Below are 10789 nucleotides of genomic sequence, written 5' to 3' on the forward strand. Positions count from 1 at the left end.
AAAAATACAGATGAACAATAGAACAACCCAGAACAAAGGATATCGATCAGGTAACCTTATAACTCTATAAATATACAAACTATTACTTCAGCTTATTCATATAAACTATAAGGCACAGTCTACAAATATAACAAGCAACACTGAGACTACCTGGGTGCCCTCCAGGGCAGGGGCTCCACTCCTAAGGTACCACTACAGGAAAGGGGGTGGGGGAAAGAAAAGGAGAGAGAGACCCCAAAGACTCCTGAGTACCACCCCCCCACTATCACACAGGAGCAGCCAGCATGGTGCCCCTTCGCAGCCTTGGGGGGGTCCCTCCTCTGTGGGCACCCTCTTTCCAAGGTAACTCACTACTCCACATTCCCGGAGGGTTGTCTCCCATTCTCCAGGTTGAGTTCTGTTCTCCACCGGGTTTTCCTGTTGCCCATCTCTGCTGCCGCCAGCCTGGCTTAGAGCCACATGCACTGCTGTGTGTAGTGGGCACTTTGCCTTGTGCCAGGGGTTGGAGGCCTGGACAGCCTTGTGCAGCCCCGGGTCTCGGTTTGCTCCCGGATCTCCTGGGCAGCATCGTCTGCACTGAGTACTGGGGTTGGGGACCTGAACCACCCAAGCAGCTCCAAAGATCCTGCTCCATGCACTGGCCTGTGCACCATGTCTTTGGCTGCATGCCAAAGGTTGCAGACCCGAGCCACCTCACGCAGCTCCCAGGTTCCAGACGCTGTGCGCCATGCTGTGCACCGAGAGCCTAACCGCTGGAGCCGTCCACAGCCCCGCACCGATAGAATTCTTCAGGGGCTCTTCTGGGATACTGCTTCACCCTGCTGAGCAGCTCTCCTCCGCTCTTCCAAGCCCTGCTCTTCTCTTTTCTCCCTCCCCCAACACATCTCCCTTGTGCTGGCCATGCAGCTCCTTTTATACTCTCCAGGGCTCCGCCCCTGAAGCCTTCCCACCTGACCAGTTGCAGTCTTCAATCAGGTCTGGGGGAGCTCTTTCCCCCCTCCCCTCAGGACAGAGGCATGATTTTATTTCTCTTGCTGCCTCCTGATTGGTGGATGGGCTCCTTTAAAAAAACTGCTAGATTTATTTTTTGCTGGGGTCACTTGATCCCAGCTGACTTCCTGCCTATGGTGGGGGTGGGGGAGGAGGCTGGACCCAGGGATCTCACGAGGTCCCTTCCAGCCCCTAACATCTATGAAATCTGTTAGTGGTGCGCTAGCCCACTGCTCTTTTACCAGTTCTGTACCTGTGAGCCTACAGGGGTGTAAATTGACAAGGATCCTGCATTTCAGTGCTCCACACAGGGCCGCGGGTAATTGGCCCTGTAGGTGAACTGTGCAGCTTGACACCCCACACTACTTCCAATATAGAGGAAAATAAGAAGTCTAGCATTAACTTCTACACGTACTTTTTTGATATTCAAAATGAACAATAAAACCAAAACAACAACAAATTATTGATTGTTTCACACTTTTCATTAACCCTAACACAATGATACTGCAAAAACTCTAATAGAATTTATTATAATACATGTACAGTTTTTAAAAAAATCCTCATGAACATTTGTGTAAAAAATTAGAACTTTGCTTTTTGTGCTTTCAGTTTTCCAAATTCAGAAAAATGTTTTTAAGAAAAAGCTTCCTGGCTATTTCATGCACTATTGACATGGTGGCCAGTCCAACAAGTCTCTCTTGCAGCACAGAAGAACAAAGGTATGTCTTTATCAATTTTAGCTTTGAGAAGCTACACTCTCCGCTAGCAACAAAAACTGGGAGAGTCAAGAAAATGCGGAGAGCAATGAAGACGTTGGGAAAACTGTCTGTCAGTTTATGTTTAATAATAAACTTCAGTACATCCTGAGGTGTAAGATGGTGTAAGGTGGAAGTCATCATGAAATAGCCTGCAGGTCACTGCACAAATCTGCAGCATCAATATCTTTAGAATCTCCATGCTGTAATGCCGACTCCAGCTTCAAGCAATGTTCCATTATCTGTTTTGAGATCTTATTTTGTAAACTGTGGATATTGTAGAGGAAACCAAAGACTGAATCAAGCTGCTGTGTTTGTTCAAATCGCTCTTTAACCAATTGTATTGCAGTATCAAGGACTGCAAAATAGAAGTTTATTTAAATTTTTGTTTTGGGTCCTGAACTGACTCATCTTTTGCTTCATATGTGAACTGCTGCTTCTTTCTTCGAATGCGTACTGGTTCTGGTTGAAAGTTTGTTGGTAGCTCTAACTCTTCAGCAAGCTCACGAGCATCTACCAGTGTCTTTTCAAACTCTTTATCACTCCTGAATTCCTCCAGAAACTTTTTGGTTTGTTTCAGTTGTTGGAACTTGGAAAGGCCATTTGCAAGAGCTTCTGCATCAGCACATGTCATATTGCCAGATGATCCTGTGAGGGTAGTATCATCAGAAAATTCAGTTAGTACATCACAGATATTGCCAAGCTCATAGCAAAGAGACTTCAAGGCATCAATTCAACTTTCCCATCTTGTTTCACTCAGTGGTTTCACAGTTAGAGAAGGCACATGGCGACTAAGAATTTCCCAATGGCGTGTTGAACCTGAGAAAAACATATAAATGCATTGCATTAGGTGAAAGAAACTACTTGCCCCAAACAACGTCTGGCAGCATCATTGACAACCAAATTCAGAGTATGTGTACTGCAAGGAACAAAAAAGGCACGAGGATTAATTTTGATTATTCTCCTTTGTACACCATTGTCTTTACCCCTCATATTACTGCCATTGTCATAGCGTTGGCCACGTAAGTTCTCAACAGATAATGGCATTCCTTCAAGCTCTTGTAGAATGCTTTCAGTCATAAAAGCACCAGTTGCTTCCTTCAATGGTACAAACCCCCCCCCCCGTGTTCCTTTATGATCATTTCAGCATTATGCACATCTGCAGATTTTGCCATATCTACAAAGTGAATGATTATTGTCATCTGTGCAACATGACTTACATCTTGTGTACAGTCCAGAATTATTGAAAAGTATTTTGCAGACTGGGTAGCTTCTAAGATTTTCTCTTTAACGGCATTTGCTAGGCGGTGAATCAGTTCATTCTGCAGCCTTTTCCCAAGGTAATGAACATGTTTCATGGTCACTTATTTTACACAGATGCTCCTTCATGACTGGATCAAACAAAGCCAGGTATTCAATAAATTTTAAGAAGTTTCCATTACCAGCACTGTATAATTTTTCATTTGTCCCACAGAATGCCAGATTTTCCCCACCGAGAACTCTCACTAAAGCAATCAGTTGCTCCAATATTTGCTGCCAGTATTCTTCTTCTCACTTGATCCCTCGTGAATTTTCTTCGTCAAGTTTTGTAATGATGTGCAGAGTATTTTCTTTTATTTTCATCTTTAGGAACGTGAAATTCCTGAACTTGTTCAGGTCCATGTTCCACCAGAATTTGTCACCCACAGCCATCACATCTAGGTCATGCAGCAGGGTCACCATACTGTAACTTGTTTGCACCTTCCTCATCTTTCACGTATGTACCTTCTGCTCCCTTATTATCTTTATGTATCTCAGCTTCAGCATGTGTGCCTGTAGATGGATATATTTTCTTGATCTCAATGTCAATTTGATGCAGTGAGCTGCCTTTATCTTGAAGTAAGCTGCCTTAATCTTGACGTGAGTTGCCTTCATCTTGATGTTGTGAACTGCTTCCATCTTCTTGTGGGTAAAACTGAAAGATATTTCAGGAAGCAACCCTCTTGCTTTGCTTGTTCTTTTGCCTGTTCAGCTTTTCATTTACAATACTGAGTTCCAGATGTTTTTTTCCATCTGCCATGGTACCATTCCCCTGAAACAGTTTTGAACTGTTTCAAATAAATTATCAAGATAGAGAACAATCAATCTAAGTACAATTTCAAAGAAAATGCTGACATGTTCTGTACACAGTCATAAAACTGTTTCCTTACGCAACAATGATATAGGCGTTATATAACAAACTAATTAAATAATATCTCTTGAGCTTGCTAGCAATTAATTAGCACTCATTCCGCATTACCACACATATTCTAAATGCCTACGTATCTCTCACATGAGTATCTCAGCTTGACTTACTCTAAAAAAACCACTTGCATTCTTACAAAAATTAAATGTAACGATTCAGCAACCCTACTCCATTTCTAGACATCATAAAATTGAGAATATTAAACAGGACCACTCAGGTGTACCTATGATAATAACTACATTTGTGCATCAGTTCTACATCATATAAATTTAATGAGATCAACAAAATCAAACCAAGAAATTCCTACCTTGAAGCCTGTTTTCTGAATTATGGGCACAATACATATCTGTACCTGGAGTTGGTGTATTTTGGTCATCTTACTCTTGACAAAATAAATGCAACTAACAAAATCTAGGGTGTTGTAGATTTTAAAAAGGGTGATTAGAAGGGAGAAGGAAGGTAAGAAATCAGTGTCCCGAGCTGTAAGATGATATAGGAGTAGGGGCTCCTTTTTTAGGATGACCTTGCCAGCGGTATGCTCTTGTCTTAAGCAATGTTCCCTCTAAGGAGTAGCCGTCCGGAGCACGCTGCCGCAGTCCGGCATGGGACAGTTACCGAAGGGGGCCGGGGGTGGAGGCTGGGGGCCAGGGGCTGGAGGCTGGAGCTGGGCCCAGGGGCTGGGGCCAAGAGGCTGGAGCTGGAGCTGGTGGCTGTAGCCGAGAGGCCGGGGGCTGCAGCGGGCTCCACCGGCTCCAGGGAAGGTGTCCGCTCCCCCGCATCAGGGCCGCGGTGGAGCACTTCCCCGGAGCTGGCGGAGCCCGTGCCAGCCGCCCGCGCCAGCCTCCATCCCCGCCTCGCCTCGCCTCGCCTCGCCTCCTCGGGAAGGAGCCGCTGCCTGCCCCAAGCGAGGCTGTGCCAGCTCCGGGACGCCGCTCCGCTCCGCTCCGCCCCGCTCCCGGCCCTGACGCCAGGTGCCTCCTTGCTCCCTGAGGCGATGCGGGGAGCGGAGCGGTCCCCCGGAGCCGGCGGAGCCTCGCTCCTCGCCGAGCTGAGGCTGGCGCGGGCTCCGCCAGCTCTGGGGAAGTGCTCCACAGCCCAGCGCGGATGCGGGGAGCGGAGCACTCCCTGGAGCCGCCCGAGCCTGCGCCGGGCTCCCCCCGCGCCCCCAGGAGCTGAGCTGACCTTCAGCTCCTCTCCTGGTGTGGGGCTGGACAAGGCTGTGTGCGGCCACACGTCTAGTTGCGTGCTGCCGCGCACACGCACACGCACACCTTAGAGGGAACCTTGGTCTCAAGTCCGTCTGAGAGTTGAAAAGGTAGGCGTTGCAATTCTATTGAACTTTCCTCTGAGATCTTTCTCCTCTTACTGAACCAGAAGTCTGAGACCAAGGTGGAGCCGTAGCTGACCAGCACTGTTATTTAGAATGATGTTCCTGTTATTTTGCTCTGCATATAGTTGTGGTGCCCCCCCAAATTTTGGTGCCCCAGGCGACCGCCTAGTTTGCCTAATGGTTGGACGGACCCAGAGCATGTCAGCGAGGGGCTGCAGCGTGACGGAAGTGGGACTTGGTGCAGAAGAGCCTCCAGTAGCAGTTGTGTTTGCACGGGTCACTCCAGGCACTCAAGTGTGCGGGGCCTGCTGCAGTCTGTTGGAAACAGTCAAGGCACCATGGGCAACAGGTGAGTACGTGTTTCTGCCTTTGACACACTCAGAGGACAGAACACACCAGCAGTTGCCTAGGCTCCTGCCTGAACGCACATCATCCACGTGCCCTGCTCCAAAGGTAACACCTCCAGTGACTGCCATTGTTGCCTCTAACTGCTGGTAGCACCCTGCAAAAGCAACTACCTGTCCCTTGGCTCGCAGGATCCTGCAGGCTGTCGTGAATCAGCGCAGCCGCCGGCAGCCGTCTGACTCACACCGGAGTGTTTAGATTTTGAACTCGGCAGGCGGGTAGTGATGGATGGAGTGGAATTAACCAGGCACAGACACGTGTAGGTTACAGGAGTTTGTTTACTTACGTCACCTAGATAGTGATGACCACGCAGGCGAGCCTTTGTTCCATTACAGCTTCGGTTACAGAGTTGAGTACACGCGTTCAGGTTACAGCCGAGTAATGACGGACGTGGCGCCGGAACGAACTGTCGGGCTAGCAAGACTTTTTTACATCAATATTTTACGATGACGGGGAGTTTATTGGGAATTGATCTAGTTCCCAAATCTCTCTGGTGACGAACACAGGTGTCTGTCCTCTGAAATCCCCAGAGTTCTCCACCTTGGGCGGAAACCGTTAAACTATTTATAGGCAGAGGTGTTTGATAGAGATACCCAATAGTGAACCGTTATGTGGAATCTTTAATTTTCTGGCAAGCAACGGTTCTTTGTGTTCTCAGGTTGCTATCAGGTTACAAGGTAGTGGGTTAGGTTTCTAGCATGTTACGTGTAAGGTACCTATGCTAATTTTTTTGACCAATTATATACAGTTTCCCCTAGCATTTTATTTCAGCTGACCAATTATCTACAGTTCTCCGCCAGCGTTTTGTTTCAAGGAATTTTTTGGCAGGGATGTCTTTTAACCCTTAGTCGTTAAAATGAGGATGATCTGAATGATGTCTCTTGCCAGTGACATGGGCACAATCTAATTGGGTTGTGACACAGGCCAGGACTGCACAGGCTTTGTATTCTCCCTTCCTGTGCCTGGATGAGGTATTTAGCACTTTGATCTCTGCAAGCTTCAGCAGTTTTAGCCACCCAGCCCCTGTGACCCTGTCCTACCTGACAGCCTCTGTCAGCCTCTCCTAGTCTCATCCTTCCTCTGAAGTCTCCCATGAAATCCCTTGTTGTGTCCCAGTCGGCAGCAGGGCTCCACACTGTTTCCCAGCTTCATTTAGAGAGGTGTAGGAGAGTGGCAGAGAATGTTTCCTTGCCCCCCTGCTTTTTTCTTCTCTCAGCTTTAAGCTGTTTATTTGTTTCAGTTCCCATTTTCCCTTCTTCTCTGCCTGCGCTGCCATTGTCTCCTGTATATGCTGGATGTTGGTGTAAGCCAGGGGTGGGCAACTATTTGGGCATGCAGGCTGCACAAGCAGTTCTGGGGAGTTGCAGCGGGGCAGTTAACGCTGCCCTCTCCTTCCTCCCCCCCAGCCACACCGAGCCCATGGATGCTACTGCTTATAGAATCGTAGAACCGGAAGGGACCTGTACGATCATCAAGTCCAGTCCACTGCCATGAGCAGGATGTATTGGGCTCAGATAAGCTCAGCAAGGTGCCTGTCCAGCCTTATCTTGAACACATCCAAGGAGGGCGACTGCACCACCTCTGCTGGGAGTGTGTTTCAGATTCTGGTGAGCCTTACAGAGAAGAAGTTTTTCCTTATATCAACCCTGAATTTACCCTCTGTTAGTTTATGTCCATTGGTCCTTGTCCTCCCTTGACATGCCCTCCTGAAGAGTTGATCTCCTAGTTCTTGGTGTTCCCCCCTGAGGTACTTGTAGATAGCTATCAAGTCACCTCTCAGCCTTGTCTGCCTCAGGCTGAACAGGCCTAGTTCCCAGAGTCTCTCCTCAAAGGGCCTACCCTCCATGCCCTTAATCAAATGGGTGGCCCGTCTTTGTATCCTCTCAAGCTTATCCATGTCCTTCTTGAAGTGCAGTGCCCAGAACAGGGCACAGTACTCCAGATGAGGCCTCACCAATGTTGAGTAGAGAAGGAGGAGTACCTCCCTGGATCTATTGGCTACACAGCGGCTGATGAACACCAGCATTTTATTGGCCCTTTTGGCAGCCTCATCATGCTGTTGGGTCATATTCATTTTCCAGTTGATTGTGATCCCCAAGTCTCATTCAGATCTTGTGCCAGCCAGTAGGCCACCACCCATTGTATAGTTGTGGTGAGGGTTCTTCCTACCCAAGTGAAGGGCCTTGCATTTCTCCCTGTTAAACCTCATCTGATTTCATTCTGCCCATAAGTCCAGTCTGTCAAGGTCCTCCTGGATCTTTGCCCTATCCTCTTGTGTGCCTGAGTTTCTCCACAGCTTGGTATCATCTGAGAACATAATCAGTGCACTTTCTATCCCTTCATCCAAATCATCAATGAATATATTGAATAGCATGGGTCCAAGCACCAATCCCTGGGGAACCCCACTGGAGACAGCTCCAGGATGAGGCCATCTCATTGATCACTACTCTCGGAGCGGCCTCTGAGCCAGTTGTCCACCCACCTCACTGTAGACTGGTCCAGCCTAGTACTCTCCAGTTTGTTAGAGAGAGTCCCATAGGAGACAGAATCAAAGGCTTTGCTGAAGTCTAAGTAGATGACATCAACCTTGTGTCCCTCGTCCAGATGATTAGTGACCTGGTCATAGAAGGACACAAGGGTCATCAGGCATGACCTGCCCTCAGCAAAGCCGTGCTGGTTGCTGCCATTACCAGCTTGTAGTTGATGGTCTCCTTAACCAGCTTTTCAAAGATTTTACCTGGGACCAAAGTCACACTGACTGGCCTTAGTTTGCAGGATCATCCCTCTTCCCTTTCTTAAAGATGGCCACTGCACTGGCCCTCTTCCAGTCATCTGGGACCACTCCCAAGTTCCACAGCTCTTCAAATAGCTTGGCCAATGGTGCTGCTATAAGTTCGGCCAGTTCTTTCAGGACTCTTGGGTGCAGATCATCTGCTCCAGAAGACTTGAAGATGTCCAAGCAAAAGATCCTTCACCTGTTCTGGGCTGATTTCATGTTGGTTGTTACCTTCCCCTTGTTCCCTGGGCCTCTGGTCAGATAAGCAGTGCCCATTGGGTTTTAGGAATACTGACGCAAAGTATGTATTCAGGAGTTCTGCCTTTTCGAAGGCATCGACTATGGGCTGCCCCTGGGTATTCAGCGGAGGTTCCACAGTGGAGCCCAATTTTTTCTTGCTCCCCATGTACCTGTAGAAGGACTTTTTGTTGTCCTTTATACAGGTTGCCAGTTTGATCTCCAGGCCTGCCTTAGCTTTCTGTGTCTCATATCTGCAGGACCTGGTGATACGGGTGTATTCCTCCCTGGTTGCTGAGCCCTTTCTCTGTTGCATATACACTTCTTTTTTCTTTTTCAATAGCTCCCTAATATTGCTGCTGAGCCAAGCAGGTCTCCTGGCTCTCTTCCTGCTTTTTGCCTGTGTAGGGAAGGTCTGTTTTTGAGCCATGAAAATTGTCTCCTTAAGGAAACATTGTTCCTGCACATCCAAATGTCTGTTGTAGAGGGTCTCTCCAGTGAGGCTCTTGAGTTTGCCAAAAGTTGCCTTCTTGAAATTCAGGACTTCTGTTCTGGTGACTAACTGCCCAGTCTTATGGTGGATGGTAAACTCTATCAGCTCATGATCACTGTTGCCCAGAGTACTACCAATCCTCAGGTCACCTATGATGTCCTTCCTGCCACAGCCAACAGTTAACACCCCCAGCTCCAACCTGGCCCACGCTGCGCCTGCTCTGGACTCACCCCAGCCAAAGTGGACCAACCAGAACACACATGCACAGCTCCGACCTCGGCCCATGTTACTCCTGCTCCAGACCACTCATACTGAGCAGTGGCAGTGGTCAGGCAGAAGCTGCTGCTTGGCGCAGGGAATAATGACTCCTCCCTGTCACAATGGCTGGGCTGTTCTAGCTGCAACCACCTGGAGCCTGAGCCCAGGCTGACCTGCTGTGCCTCTCTGCCACTGTCACTGCCATGTCTGGGCTGTTTGCTGGGGCAGGGGTGGCAGTGCAGAGGAGCCGCAGAGCAGCTGGGGGGGTGGGCTGCGAGTGTCTGCAGCAAAAAGGGCACAGCAGCAGTGCAGAGGAGGAGTAGCTTTTTTTTTGCACTGAGCAATAGCTTCTGTTTGGCCACTGCCACTGGTGCCATTGCTCAGTGTGGGTGGGAGAGTCTGAAGCAGGGTCAGGGCTGTGCACGCGGGTTTTGGATGTTCTGTTCCACCGACTGAGTCTAGAGCTGGTGCGGGGTGGGGCGGGATCAGGGCTGTGTGCACAGGTTCCTGCCAATACCACAGGGCTGGGGCCAGTGACGGTGGCATCCAAAAGGAGCCACCGCTGTCTGAGCTGCCTAGAAAGGTAGTCCAGCTGTAGCTCTGCTGCGTGCTCAGGGACAGCAAGGTATGCCACAGGACGGACAGCACCAGGGCCAGGTGGAAACGAGGGACCCACCATTGGCTGAGCAACATCCCTCCACATGCTGGGTCTGGCCTGGGGTCAGGCTTTGGCCCACCCCTGGTGTAAGCAGATACACGTGTTGCACCCAGGATGTTTCTGGAGAAGTACAAGAGAAGCAAAAGCAAGTTCCTTCAAAAAATGTACACCAGATTATTGGGACATGGACAACCAACGTGGGCTCACCAGATTGGCTTGAGATACTTGCACTGGGCTAGAAACAGTGCTGGTGAACTCTGAGCAACACCAAGGGTGGAGCAGGACAGCCCTGCCCTGTGGAAAGGATGAAGCCAATCTAGAGAAGGGGTTTTCAATCCCCTCATTTGCATGGAAGGGGGATGGCCGGGGTTGGGGGCTCGCCACCCCGAGCCCTGGTTGGACCATTTGCAAGCCATGGAGGGCTGCTGGAGGGGATAAAAGCAGCAGCCGAACTGGCTTGTGGGGGCTGTTGATAGTGACTCTGAAGAATGATGTAGGAGGCCTAGGAAGAGCTGGGGTGAGCTGACTCAGCAGAGGAGCAGAGAGACCCCTCTGAAGAGCCTCAAAGGCCCTGGGAGAAGAAGGCAGCGGCAGTCGGTCGTGCCTCCAGCCCTGCAGCAGAGAGGGAGCCACGGCCAGGGCTTGGGGCAGAGAGCTGGTGCC

General features: G+C 49.4%; 1 long non-coding RNA gene across 1 annotated transcript; it reads right to left on the reverse strand.

Annotated features, from left to right (window-relative positions):
* Positions 1–1450: 1450 nt before the first annotated feature.
* On the reverse strand, positions 1451–6328 carry LOC109282327 (uncharacterized). Its single transcript, XR_002089280.2, has 2 exons — positions 5991–6328; positions 1451–2564 (listed from the first exon to the last, which is right to left on the reverse strand). It is a non-coding gene; the product is annotated as an uncharacterized LOC109282327 (long non-coding RNA).
* Between the last annotated feature and the right edge of the window lie 4461 nt (positions 6329–10789).

This window comes from Alligator mississippiensis, chromosome 3 (genome assembly GCF_030867095.1).
Source record: "Alligator mississippiensis isolate rAllMis1 chromosome 3, rAllMis1, whole genome shotgun sequence".
Taxonomy (NCBI): Eukaryota; Metazoa; Chordata; order Crocodylia; family Alligatoridae; genus Alligator; species Alligator mississippiensis.